Genomic DNA, 11,187 nt, shown 5'->3' on the forward strand with positions numbered 1-11,187 from the left:
CAGAAGTATGAGTGCAAATTACTGTTAAATCAGTTTGCCTCCCTTTTCTCACTTTCACCGGGCTTGACCCCTTGGGGCCAGCTGGATATCCTCACTGGTGACTGTTTGCCCGTCAAAAGCAGGGGGTACAGAATGTCAGAAAATGTAAGAACCCATATAAGGAATTAGGTCAACAAGATGCTTGATCTCAGGGTTATAGAGCCCTCTACTAGTCTATGGTCTAGCCCAGTTGTGCTTATACCAATGGCAGGATCTAAGGAGTTGAGATTCTGCATGGACTATAGAGCTCTAAATGCAGTCACTAAGACTGATGCCAATCCTTTGCCTAGGACAGATGAGCTGGTGGACAAACTTGGTGCAGCCAAGTACTTTAGCACATTTGACCTAACATCAGGCTATTGGCAAATAGCCCTGACAGACCATGCCAAGGAGAAAACTGCATTCTCCACCCCAGCTGGCCTCTACCAATTCAAGGTAAGGCCTTTTTGGATTAAAGAATGCACCTGCTACATTTTAGAGGATGGTCAATCAAGTTCTGAATGGGATGGAGGACTTCTGCATGGCATACTTGGATGACATCGCAGTGTCCAGCCCTACATGGAAAGAACATATTGATCACCTAGTATATGTATTGCAGGCTCTGGAACAGGCCCATCTGACCATAAAGGCAAGTATATGTCAAATTGGTCAGAGTACAGTGGTCTACCTTGGACTCTCAAACTCAAGTGAGAGCCTTCCTAGGTCTCACTGGGTATTACAGGAACTTCATTGAGAACTATGGGACCATAGCTTCTCCCTTGAATGTCATCTCCCCTCCAAAATTTCCAAAAAAGGTCAAGTGGAATAAGGAGTGCAATCAAGCCTTTGAAGGACTAAAGAAAGCTCTTTGTCAAGCTCCAGTCCTAAGAGCTCCTGACTATCACCAACCCTTCATTGTACAAACAGATGCTTCAAATGTAGGTATAGGTGCAGTCCTTAGTCAACTGGATGAGAAAGGTAGGGAACACCCCATTTGTTTCATCAGCAGGAAGTTAAAGGATCCTGAGACAAGGTGGGCAACAATAGAACATGAATGTTTTGCTATTGTGTGGTCACTGAAGAGGTTTAGGCCATACTTGTATGGTTCTACCTTCATTATTCAGACTGACCACCAACCCTTGAGATGGCTGATGCAAATGAAAGAGGAAAACCCAAAGTTACTCAGATGGTCAATCTACCTGCAAGGGTTTGATTTTTCCATTGAGCACAGAGCAGGAAGTCACCACCATAATGCTGATGGTCTCTCTAGGATGTTTGTAACCGACTAGAGGTATGAGATCCATCCAGGAGTGGATTAAATCCTCCTCTCCCTTAGTCTGGGGGGGGCGAGTGTTTGGGAGAATTCTCATTCTATGGCTAATTTCCCTTACCTAGTGAGCCCCCCAGCAGCTTTGCTGGATTTCTGGAGTTTATTTTTCCACTTGGTAAGAGTGTGAGCTTTTCCCCCACTCTTACCTGTGTTTTGCCATGTGTATTACATCTGTTTTTGTGATTGTGGACTCTGGAGTACACCACTTCAGTAGCCCCACACTTTTGTGTGTTACACAGCACCTTCAGTGTAGTGACACAGGGTTGTCTTTTAGACTTCCCACTGACTCCATTTCTGGGGCTGACTACTGTCCCCCAGAAAAGGGTAAAGTTGCCATTAACTTTACATAGTCTTTTAACCACAGGTCCAGTACCCCCCATCTTACATGGAGTATTGGAAAGGGTTACTTTTTAGCCCTTTTTATCTGTGCCTCTTGGAGCATTGTTTTGCTCCCTTAACATTAAGACTTGGCTGGTGGCAGTGGTATCTACCTTAATGTTCCTACCGCAATTATATTAAATAACGTGGTATTGTTTTAGGCTATTTTAGTAGCCTCGAACTTTAAACCCGCTAGCCCAAATACTTTTTATTTCGGCTCCGGTTGGGTTTAATTGCCATTTCTTTTTGTTAACATCCTTCTTGTGTCTTTCTTTGTGCTGCAAACCAGGTTTGCCTCCTTTGTTCGCCGACCTTTGGCGTGCTTCTGACCAGAAGTCCTCCTCTGGCGTCTGGATGTCTAGGTGGGCTGAATGTGAGGGAGGGGTGTAGTTACCCCTGCACAGGGTTTCCTTGGAGACCCAAGTCGCACTTTGTGTTGATTTGCTAAGATGGTTGTCCGGGCTGGACAACCCCCCTGCTGATTGATTGACAGCCAGGCTGCGTGAATGGGGGATTTTGGCATAAAAGGCAGGACTCTTGGGCTAGAAGGCAGAGTTGCCACTGGAACTGCAAGGAACCAACAAGAAGTGGAGAAGAAGACGGCTGATGCAACCCTGAGTCCCGATGAAGCCCTTCTGCAGTCCTGAGATATCTACCCTTCAATGACAAGAGGAGATCCAGTCCGGAGTCTTCTTCCCTTGAGCCTGGTGGGATCAACCAGCTCACCCTTTCTTCAGTCAGAGAATCCTCTCCTGGGTTGAAATTACTCCTGTGCTGTAGTGGTCCGGATCGCCATCAGAAGAGCCCTCTCCTGATTTAAAGGAGCGCCCCTTTTATTCATCGTTGTTTTTTTCGCTGCTGCTGGCCTCATCCCTGGGTAGTGCAGATCGCTCCAGACGTCCTCCTTCTTGTCCCCACGACTGAAGCCGCAGGAACCGTGAGTCTGCAGGAACTACCAGGAACAACTGCCGTGGCACCAGCTTTTCTCCAACGGAATAAGCTACTGTGCACATTTGGTCGGTCTCTCCGTCTGACCAGCCGGAATCGGGGTGAACCCTTTTCCTCCACAAAGATTTGTTCTTTCTTCCCTCTCTCTTATAGCTTTTCCTTCCATTTGACAATCTTTACGAACTCTTGGAATCTCGAATCTCGAACTGTTCAACGTGTGATCCTCGGCAACTGAGCATCTGCTCCATTGACACTGGCGCAGACCTATTGACTTTAATCTATATCTTTGAACAAGTCCTCGAGCCCCCTTGCCTTGAAAAAGTATTGCCTATGATTTTTATTCTCTTTTTCCTTGTTTGTAATTCTTAAGTACAAAGTGTGTTTTAACTTCGTGAGCATTTCTATCCACGGGTACGCGTTAGTATCGCAACACCGGGTCTGTCAAATCCTAATGTACTTACCTTGAATTTACTGGAACAAGTGGAATTGGTTGTGTGTAGTGTATTTTACGTGTGGTTTCAAATTTATAGAAGTGAAGTGTTTTATGAACAGATGGTTTAAAAATAAATGTACTTATATTTTAGACCTGAAACCTTGAGTCAGTGTTTGCTTGAGTCACAGTAATTGTGGTCCTTTGTGTAATCTCTACTACTGCTCATTTACTCTTGAGATAAGTCTGGCTGCTCCGTTACTGCTACCACTTTAACAGTGTAGTACAGGCTTGTACCAAAGGTGAACTTGTATTACCACTTGTAATCTTAATTGTGTGTAGTGGTCCCTAAGGGCACTGCACCGGATTCTGCCTAACAGGGGGAATGCTGTGATGGCCCTTGTGGCAGACTTAATGGTGCTTGCTGTTGTTGTAAAGCCTTTTTGTGTTCTCAGCGCTTGGGCTTGATACACTGTTTGATCTTGGGCAAACCCATTCCTACTTTGTGTGCCATACGCAGGTGGGAAAGTGGTCCCCCCTCGTGAGAACTGCCCATTCTGCACATACCACTGACTCCCACATGTTCGCGCTATATGTCCTATCATTCCACATGTCCAACATACAGGAGTTAGTCTCTGAATCTTCCCTCCCTGCATGCCCTGATTCTTATTCTGTATGGACTGAAACCCACCTTGGTTACTCTAAAGTTCCCTTGATTGTTCTGAAAGCCTCCTCTTCCACTGAAGTTTCCTCTACCTCGTGGTAAAAATCCCATCCCTCCTTGATCAAATTGCCATTGGTTATTCACCTGTGGCATATGTGTTACTTGCTGTGCTCCCTATCCTTCTCCACTAGTTAACATTCCCTTTCTATAGCATACTTTGATAGCATTTTCTGTAACAATCTAGGAATAATGCACTATTGTCAACTGTATTTCTGGCCAAGGTTTTGCCTCCATACACACCAGCTTCTTCAGCTGTCTCTGTACCTTTTCTGGCATTCCCTGACATAATATATTATAGAATACAGGTATAAATTTCCCCCATGGCTCGTGTGTTTCCAATCTCCATTGCTCTTGGAAATTATATAAAATAAATATAAATCTATGGATCCTCTCCTTCTTGCATCTTTCGTGCCATTATAGCTCCCATGTCTGACATGTCTGTACATTGTACTCGAAGCCCTTTCCAGACCACCACTCTACAATTATTGAATGGTGCTCCATCATGAGCAGTATTCTGAGCAGTGACACCTGCATATCCTGCTCTTGCCCAAATGTCATCAGCTCTTTCCCCAAGTATAGCTGCAAGAAGACCCCTGATGTCCCCTATAGCTAATCTGTTTCCTCCTGTCATTTTCTCTAATTCATAGATCCATTTTCCGGCACCCGACGTTAAACTCGGGAGTTTACATCTTAAATGATCCTTATCCATCTGGGGACATGGTATATACTGTGGTCTGACCCCGCCTTTCTCTAATAATGGGAATTACGAGATCCCGAAATTGCATTCATCCCCCATTGTCTGCATGTCCATAGCAGGGACAATGGTTTCACACAGTCTTCTTCATGGTAATGACCTTTGTCTACTCACATAAGCCGGCGAGATCCCCCCTCTCATTATGGGGTCGCCCTTTAGGTCGATCTAGCCGCGCCAGTGACTCTGATGCCTTAGATTTAGGTAGGTCTAGATCTGACCACCTTACTTCTCTGTCCATAAGAGAACACCCTTCAGGGCACTAGCCCCTTCCTCCCCGCTGAAAGTTTCTCTATCTTCATCTGACATATCCTGTCACCAACTCATGTGACTTTCCTCTTTCTCGTCTCTATTCAGAGTCAGCCTGTCCAAAGACAAAGCTCTATGCTCGAGGCTAAACAAGCTTCCCGCTTTGCCTTGCAACTGCATACTTTTAAATTGATCATTTTTTCCCTTGCTTTTTGATTCTTTCTTGGTCCTCATGTCATGATAAACCTTATCGATTTTTATCCCCAATGCTTCTAATATCAAAATCATCTTCTAGATTTGCTCTAGATGGACCTGGTATTGCCTCAAGTGCCGGGAAAAATTCTTCTATTTCTTCCCATGCTACTACTGGATTAGGTTACATTAATTCTTTCTCTATGTGATCAATGTCGCGTGCCCTTTGCCTTCTCTTCCGTTCCATTTCTTCATCGACTTACCTTCGTTTTTTAGCTTCTTCTCTTACCCTTTCTTCTTCCTGTCTCTTCATCTCTCTTCTCTCATTTGCTCTACACACTTCTTCATCTCTTTATCTTTGTATTCTTCTATCAATTTCTGTTAATCCTCTTCCCCTCTTTTCTTTTCTAGCTTATCTCGTTCTTCGATTGCTCTTTGCCTATTATTGTACTTGCTTTGTTATTCTGCTCTTTTTTGTTTTCTCAACTGTTTATCTTGATACAGCTATTCCCTTCTTTGTCTGTCCTTTCTTTTAGTCCTCTTTCAATTGTTTCTCTCGTTTCGTCTTTCTTATCCTGTTCATCCTAATCTTCTTCTTGCCTTACTTCCTCAATGCTCTTTCCATCAAGTTTGAGAAATATCTGACCGGCCATCCATTCGATTCTGTATGAGCGCTACCTCGTCAGCTTTGTCTTTCTCTCCTTTTCAGATTTTTATTTATCTCTCTATATATAGAGACATGCCTGGTCGGTCACTTCTTTCCTTGTCCCGTGGGACTATTGGAATCACATCTCTTTCTGGAGTGTTTTCAGGACTCTTGTCACTGCTACATGCAGGTGACTTACACATTGGGTTACTATACCCTGTTGCTGATTTAAGCTCTCTTAATCTCTCATACTATCGCCATTTACCTCAGGTGCAGAAGGGGGAGCAGAAGGCTCCTCATCCCCGCTCTTTACACTGGTTAAGCATCCAGTCCTCAGGCGGCGGGTTTCTCGTTCCTCCTGGTACATCTTCCAGAGCTCTAAGCTTGCTAATCTTTTTTCTGACTTCTTTCCTGTATATGCTGCATGCAAGTTTGTTGTCATATGTTGCAGGATCGCTTTAGACAACGATCCCCCTTCTGGCCATGGCATGAACCGTTAATCTGCCGTACCCGTAACCCATTCTGCACTGTATTTCTTAAGCTTGGAAGTGTGTTTTGGCAGCTGTTTGCACAAATGTATGCGCGTTGTAATATCCTCCATCATGACTTAGTTACAATTGACTATCACCACTTTCCGTTATTTCACACAAATAAATGTTTTCCAGAAACATAATACAATATGAGCGTGCACCAATCGTTGCAGCTCCAAGCCTCTATATCACATTTCACTTCAGCCTACTTATTCACTGAACATTATCAGTTTAACTAATAAATAAATAATCTGATTTCTTCAAATCTCATTGTTTCCACCATTGTCTATTTTTTCTTTATTTCTCAATATTTCATTATCTTACCACATATATCTCATGCAGCATATAGACAAACAGACAGACTGGCCGGCCCACATATACTTTAGTCCACGCTCCTCGTGACTACGTCTGCCTGACTCCAATGGAATATGAGCTGTCCTCCTTAATGACGCCTTGGTTGTTTGTAGCCTAGATATCCTCTTGAATTTTAGGACAAGCTCCTTCTAAACATCCTTGACATAGGTTAACGGGCTTTACCTCATAGAACGCTCGTCATCTATAGGTCCTTAAACTGTGACGCTCATTGTCTCACACTTACGATACTCATCATCTTAAATAAATAAATAAATATATATATAAAATAATAGAATACCCCAATCAACCCTCCGTTATTCTATCCCCTTTATCACTTTTTCCCCCTCGATACTCATTCAGTTTGCCACCTCACTCAGCATACTCACCATTTGCGTTTTCGACTTCCGACCCTCGGGATCGTCTACTCCTCAAACCAGCCGTTTCCGCCATCAGTTCGCTCAGCTTCCTGTAGATGTCGAGAGGGGATTCTGCCGGAAAACTAGGAACCCGTCCCACCTGAACTTGCAAGATTTTTTAAACTATCCGCGCTATCTACAGGGAGCCTCACATTCTTCCTAGTTAAATGGCAGAGGATGTCCAATATTACCGGGGACCGCAAAGCTTACTAGATCAATGGGTTTTTAACTATCCGCTCTGCTACCACGTGAACTGGGACAGCCGACCCAGCCCTTTCAGAAGAGATAGCAATACTTAGAGACAGATGGGGAGGCAGAATATTACTCAAACATCAATAATCAAACTAACTCAGGAAGTTGGCAAAATTTGACTGTTTTAATATCAATTATGTAAAACAGGGAGTAACAACGAATATCAACACATTCCCTCGATCCTCACACTCACTTCAACACATAAAAAAGCAGGTTATATACTACAAACTCACCACTATTGATGTCAATCTACGTTGCAAACTAAAAAAACTTATTTGGAATGATGATAGGCTTAAAGGAACATCTAGGTATACGTTCCATACTGGTCAGGGAAAGTGATTGGGTTTCTAACATCAGGTGGGGTACCTAAGCCCTCCTCTAGTACAGGTCACTACAAACGTCATCAAATACACAACGTCCCATTGGTTATACAAACTATAGGGCTCTCTATCACGTGTCCCTTTATAATTGGTTGGCATCCTTGTATCCCCCTGTAATATTCCACAAAGCAGCAAGCAGGCTGGCATCCAGGTGCCAGTGAACTGGCCACACCATGGCGTCCCACCAATTAGCCCTGGCATCCATCATCACACTTGTAGCCTACTAGTCAATTAAAGCTTTGAACTCGGCCTTGGAAATGTTCTCAGTGCTGAACAATATGAGGGAGTATGGCATACTCTGTCTTCTCGATTTTGATACAGTTCATAATAGTGTCTATTTTCATCTGACCACGTGACTGTAGACAACGATTTTGAGTCTTACTACATTTAAAATACTACTATTTGATGAACCTCTGACGTCTTCAATGTTCTCGCCTCTCACTAGAGACAGGAGCTTTTGTTCTTTCACATGTTCTGTAATTCTTTGTACGCACATCCAGGCCCAAGACGACCTTAACTTCTTGGTGTTGATCCAACCACCCCTTTCTTTGATCCACCTGCATGGTTGAGTTTTCGATTTCTAACTGCGTCACACTGAAAACGTCTTCCCGCTTTCGGGATCCAGCTCTGCTAAAGAGCATTTTAGAATCGTCCATAGTCCTTATACTTCTTATGTATTTACGTTGGCGCATTGGCGCAATCTATTCACTACATAGCCAGCCTTAAATAATACTTTGTCTACTTGTGTTACTGCGACTGTATACTTGTAAAATGACTCAATAATTTCACTGTTATTCTTATAGCATGAACATCTTCCTATCGAGCCCAAAATGTTGTTCATCTTTAATACCTTGAACTTAGTGCTTATATAATCTTTGTTTTCTCTCGTCTTCTGCATCTCTTCTAAGTGCATCAACTCTGCTTTTCATGAAGTCACCAATCTTCTTTCTTGTTTGCTTTTCCCTCTTCCTCCAGGATTTCATTCAAATAACCATCATATTGTCGTGTATGCATGTACGGCTTCCTTAATGGAAATCTTACTTCCAGGATTATTTTTGGCAAAGGTATTCTTACTGTCAATGCACATATTTCAAATTCTGGCTCCCAACATATAGGCATCATGGGAGAGGAGCTTTGGGTGGGGTACTCGACTCCACCTCTACAGATTTTAAAACACATCCCTCATATTGGCCTTGCCACAGGAACTCTTATTTTAATACTCCGTTCCAGAGTGTTATGTGTTTTCCTCTATCTCCTTGAGAATAGGTATCGAAGTATCTCTCCTTAAATCAATCTGGTTACGTTTTCCCCACTATATATATTCACACATTATGAGAAACCTAGGGGTGTTCTCCCATTTAAACCATGAAAGTCCTCTATTCAGTTGGCCAGGGGAGGGCAATGGCTCTTGGATCCGAACCCTGGGGATGGACGAGCGATGGAGGATCACCAAGGTAGAGAAACCCCAGGTTGCCTGAAGAGGTGAGACGCGGTATCCCAGCGGGGCAATAGGGGAGGAAAAGGAAATCCTGGACACCTTCAGGGGCTATGTTGATTCCTACAACTCTTATTCAGGAGTTGTGGCCTGTGATTCCTATCCTGTTCCTTGCGACCCAAAGGGGAGAAAGAGTGGAGTCAGTTGCCTAAGAAAGGGGAGGAAGAAGACCCAAGTGACACAAGGGCAGAGTTCCTGTATTGAGATCCCTTCATCCTCTACCTGTCCGGGCCATGAACCTCCTCAAGACTCCTGTCCCTATAATCACTCCTCAGACAAAATTAAATGATTGTCCTATGAACCAAGACCACCTCCTTTAGGGGTGGCGTAAACACAATCTCCCCATTCTACCTCAAAACCCTTTCCCTCAGCTTTCATGGGGCATTTCCAAAGCCATTCCAAATCACCGTCCCCATTTCCAACCAATACTGGGATGAGGAAGAGGCAACCAGGAGTAGTGAAGATTTCCCATAGGAATAAAATGCGGAGTATAAGGGAAAACCGGCTGTAGAAAGAACTTAAGTTGTCTTATTGATAGTCAGGCAGAGTCAGGCATTCACTAATTATTACTCACAACTGACTCCACTTGACTGCTTTTCCAACTATAAAATGTGTGGTTCTGCACAGCTGAATGAGTGAGCTGGGGACACTGTTTGGACCAGTTAGCCAAGGAGAAGAGAGCAGCAAGATTGATGTCTCAGAGGAGAACAGTGTGCCGAGATGCTGGCCCAGTGTTTCTGAGGGGCTGCAGTGTGGCTAGGGAGCTGTGTCTCCAGATAGCCATAGCGAACCACCTTGCAGGCTGCAGTTGGCGGTTGGAACGTTGCTCATTCCCTTGGGACCTGTGCCGGCCCCAAGGGTGTCTGAGGGGCAGGTGGTGAGACCAGGATGGACTGCTTGTCACAGCGCTGGCACCCGGGTGAGTGTCATGAAAGTATGAGAGAGAGAGAGAGAGAGAGAGAGAGAGAGAGAGAGAGAGAGAGAGAGAGAGAGAGAGAGAGAGAGAGAGAGAGAGAGAGAGAGAGAGAGAAAGAGAGAGAGACTCGGGAGCATGTGACTAACTGAAGACGGGCGAGCGAATGAAAAGGCATAAAGCGACATGGAAAAGAGGAAAGAAAAGGAAACTAGTAAAGCAAACATTGAGAGAATAGTATCGAGATCGAGAGAAAGTAAGAGAAAGTCGGAAAGCAGAGCGTGCAAGGGACGCAAAGGAAAAGGGCTATATTAAAAAGGGAGCGAGCGATCCGAAACGAGAGAGAAGCGTGAAAGTGACCCGGCAGAGTGGAAAAGGTGCCAGTGGGCACAGAAAGGTAAAGAAAGTGCAAAAGTGCACATGAAATCAAGGAGGAAGGTGCCAGTGGTCATGGAAAGGTAAAGAAAGTGCAAGTGTGCAGGAGAAGGAAACAAAGGTCACAGTGGGCAGGTAAAGGAGAGTGTAAGTGTGCAGGAGAAGGAAAGAAAAGGTGCCAGTGGGCACAAGAAAGAAAGTTCAAGAAAACAGTGGGGAACAAGAACGGGTGCAGAAAACCCCTGAAGGAAAAAGCCAAGAGCAGGAAATAAAAGAAAGGGGTTAAAGCTCGGAGTAGTCACGCTTAAGAATAAATAACCTGGTGTTTTTGAAAGTCTCTGATGCTAACCCTTTGAAAGAACTGTATATGAAGAAAAGGGTATATTTTGACAAACTGAACTAGTGTTTTATTTGTGGCTCAAGAGGGGCCTTCGCTTGGGGGAAGGGAACTCTGAGAGGCCAAAGAGCTGAACTTGTGTTTAAACTTGAAAGAGGCCTGAGCTTGGGGAAGGGAACCCTGAGAAGTCTGAGAGCTGAACTTGTTTTTGAACTTGAAAGAGGCCTGAGCCAGGGGAAGGGACCTCTGAGAGGCCAAAGAGCTGAACTTGTTTTTGAACTTGAAAGAGGCCTAGCTTGGGGAAGGGAACCCTGAGAGGCCGAAGAAGTGTATTTGTGTTTGAACTTGAAAGAGGCCTGAGCTTGGGGAAGGGTGTAGAGGAGGTCCCAGACATGGCCTGCACCCCTGTCCCTCATTTCGAGGTACCAGGAGAGTACTCACCAAGGTATGTGACGTATGAGGAACAAAT

Source organism: Ambystoma mexicanum, chromosome 1p (assembly GCF_040938575.1).
Source record: "Ambystoma mexicanum isolate Mex_15411 chromosome 1p, UKY_AmexF1_1, whole genome shotgun sequence".
NCBI classification, from domain to species: Eukaryota; Metazoa; Chordata; class Amphibia; order Caudata; family Ambystomatidae; genus Ambystoma; species Ambystoma mexicanum.